Genomic DNA, 3,980 nt, shown 5'->3' with positions numbered 1-3,980 from the left:
TTTCTAATAAATAAAATCAATTTTTTAAATAAAAATCGAGCTCGCCATCGAGTGGAAGCGCATGAGACGAAATGCGAAGTCCACAACCATATAAGCATATAAATCATTAATTAATTAAACTAAAAGATCTTACAAAAATAAAAAATCACATAATTTCATAAATCAATAAATAATTAAACTATAGATATTATCTACACACTTTACTTTTTGCCTAGCATGTCAAGCTTCCACAATTTTAGATTCAAAAATAAAAGAACTGCTCCAATGGAAGTTGACAATCAAGACAAATGTATCAAATGCTACTGAGAAATTCACTACATATATTGAAAAACTTCAATCCCTAATTAATACTTTTTTTTATATTCTAGTTTATATTAAATTTAATAATTTTATATTTAGTTAATAACGAGATCAAATAAGTGATGAGATAATTTGTCTGAGTTATCAATGTTTAATAATAACCTAGTTCTATTGTCTACTTGAGAATCATTATTAGTGCTATAGTGTTCGGATATATAGTTAAATTCTTTCTTTAAACAATCACTAATAAGACTACAAATTAAAAAAAAAAAAAACCAATTCACTCCAAATTCTTCTTTCCTTTTTTTGGATCATTGCGACCTCAACTTTATCTCCATATATGATTGAATTATAAAAGATGCCTTATTAGCTCTATTCTTTATGGAATCATAAAAATTCTTAATATTATATATGTATGAGTTCTTCTTCATGTTTGCACTGTTTAATAAAAAATGATTGACAACATTCATAATGAAAAAAAAAAAAAAAAACAAGCTACGAAAGAAAAAAAAAATTTACATGTGGTAACAATAAAAAAATTATTATTTCCTTATATTTTTAGTCATCATTCCTGTTATAAGGGATATTTCTTAACATAACAAAAGTTGTTCAAAAAATTTATACTACAAAGATTTGGTGTGAAGATATGACACGTGCAAAAAAAATCAAGTCGGTTAAGGGATTTCCTCAGACATCCTGAAAAGCATAAATAAAACCCAATCAAACTCAACAACGTCGGTATACTAGAGAGACCTATGATGTTAAATTTTACCTTCCAATGAGAATAAATTGTCCCTTGCTTACATCCAATGAAGTTTGTTCCCATGTTCCTACTGCAATCTATAAAAAATAAAGTAAAAAAAAAATATTTGTAGAAAATATAGGTATTATAAAAAAAATCTCAAATATTAAAAGCACAAAGTTACTTACAACTTTGTTACCAACCTTGTTGTCACAGCCTTTGGAGCGTATTGCATTCAGAATAATGCATATGTCGCTAGGTAGATACGTCGTGGAAACGGCTACATAACTTTCATCCATCTTCATGTTTGCACTATTTTATAAAAAATTATTGACAACATACATAATGAAAAAGTAAAATTAAAAAATAAAAAATAAATGTGGTAACAATGAAAAAAAATTATTATTTCCTTATATTTTTATTCATCATTCCTCATGGGATATTTCTTAACAAAACAAAAACTGTTCAAAAAATTAATACTACTTAGATTTGGTGTGAAGATATTGCGCGTGCAAAAAAAAAATCAAGTCGTTAAGGGATTTCCTCGGACATCCTAAAAAGCATAAATAAAACCTAATCAAACTCAACAACGTTAGTATAGTAAAGAGACCTACGATCTTAAATTTTACCTTACAACAAGAATAAACTATCCTTTACTTACATCCTCTGAAGTTTGTTCCCGTGTTCCTACTGCAATCTATAAAAAATAAATTTAAAATAAAAATCATATATTTAGAAAAGCTAAGTATTAAAAAAATATTAAATATGAAAAGCACAAAATTACTTACCACTTTGTTACCAGCCCTGCTGTCATAACCTTTGCAGTGTATTTACATTCAGAATAATGCATATGTCGTTGGGCAGATACATTGTGGAAAATAACTGCATAACTTTCATCCATTTTCACGTTTGCTCTGTTTAATAAAAAATTATTGACAACATACATAATGAAAAAATAAATTTTAAAAAAAATAAAAGCAATAGAATTTTAAGAAAATAAAAATTTACATGTGGTAACAATGAAAATTTTTATTATTTCTTTATATTTTTATTCATCATTCCTGTTATATGGGATATTTGTTAACAGAACAAAAACTGTTAAAAAAATTTATACTACTTAGATTTGGTGTGAAGATATGGTGCGTGCAAAAAAAATAAAGTCGGCTAAGGGATTTCCTTGGACATCCTGAAAAACATAAATAAAACCTAATCAAACTCAGCAACGTTAGTATACTAAAGAGACCTATGATCTTAAAATTTTACCTTTTAACAAGCATAAACTCTCCCTTGCTTACATCATTTGAAGTTTGTTCTTGTTCCTACTGCAATCTATAAAAAATAAATTTAAAAAAAAATCATATTTTTTAAAAAGATAAGTATTTTAAAAATAAAAATAAAATCTCAAAAGCACCAAATTACTTACCAATTTGTTATCAACCCTACTATCATAACCTTTGCAGTGTATTGCATTTCGAATAATGCATATGCCGCTAGACAGATATGCCATGGAAACGGTTGCTGAACTTTCATCCATCTTCACGTTTGCATTGTTTTATAAAAAAATTATTGACAACATACATAATGAAAAAATAATTTTTTTTTTTTAAAAACAAAGCAACGGATGAAATATATATATATATATATATATAAATTTTATTAATTCCGTATATTTTTATTTATCATTCCTTTTACAAGGGATATTTCTTCATAGAACAAAATTGTTCAAAAAATTTATACTACATAGATTTGGCGTGAAGATATGGCACGTGCAAAAAAATAAAATCGACTAAGGGATTTCTTTTGACATCTTGAAAAGCATAAATAAATCCTAATCAAACTCAACAACGTCAGTATACTAAAAACACCTATGACTTATATTTTTATTTATCATTTCTGTTATAAGGGATATTTCTTAATAAAACAAAAATTGTTCAAAAAATTTATACTACTTAGATTTAGTGTGAAGATATGGTGCGTGCAAAAAAAGTAAAATCGGCTAAGGGATTTCTTCGAACAAACTAAAAAGCATAAATAAAACCTAATCAAACTCAACAATGTCAGTATACTAAAAACACATATGATCTTAAAATTTTACCTTTCGAAGAGAATAAATTGTCCCTAGCTTACATCATTTAAAGTTTGTTTTCGTGTTCCCTTGCTTACATCCTTTAAAGTTTGTTTTCGCATTCCTGCTGCAATCTATAAAAAATAAATTTAAAAAAAAATCATATTTTTAGAAAAGATAAGTATTAAAAAAATCTCAAATATGAAAAGCACAAGGTTACTTACAACTTTGTTACCAACCCTATTGTCATAGCCTTTGCACCGTATTGCATTCAGAATAATGCTTATGTCGTTGGGCAAATACGTCATGGAAATGGCTGCATGGGATATTTCATAATTGAACAAAAATTATTATTTCCTTTTATTTTTATTCACCATTCCTGTTACATGGGATATTTCATAATTGAACAAAAACTATTCAAAAAATTTATACTACTTAGATTTGGTATGAAGATATGGTGTGTGCAAAAAAAATCAAGTCAGCTAAGGGATTTCCTTGGACATCCTGAAAAGCATAAATAAAACCTAATAACACTCAACAACGTCAGTATACTAATCAGGCGTATGATCTTAAAATTTTACCTTCCAACGAGAATAAACTCGCCCCCTTGCTTACATCCTCTAAAGTTTGTTCCCATGTTCCTACTGCACTTTATAAAAAATAAATTAAAAAAAATCATATTTTTAGAGAAGATAGGTATTAAAAAAAAAAAAATCTCAAATATGAAAAGCACCAAGTTACCTACAAATTTGTTTCCAACCCTACTATCACAACCTTTGCAGTGTATTGCATTTAGAATAATGCATATGCCGCTAGGCAGATACGCCGTGGAAACGGTTGCAGAACTTTCATCCATCTTCACAACCTTATTAT

This window comes from Vitis vinifera, chromosome 18 (assembly GCF_030704535.1).
Source record: "Vitis vinifera cultivar Pinot Noir 40024 chromosome 18, ASM3070453v1".
Lineage (NCBI taxonomy): Eukaryota > Viridiplantae > Streptophyta > Magnoliopsida > Vitales > Vitaceae > Vitis > Vitis vinifera.
The sequence above is the reverse complement of the archived record's forward strand: the minus strand, read 5'-3'. Positions refer to the sequence as shown.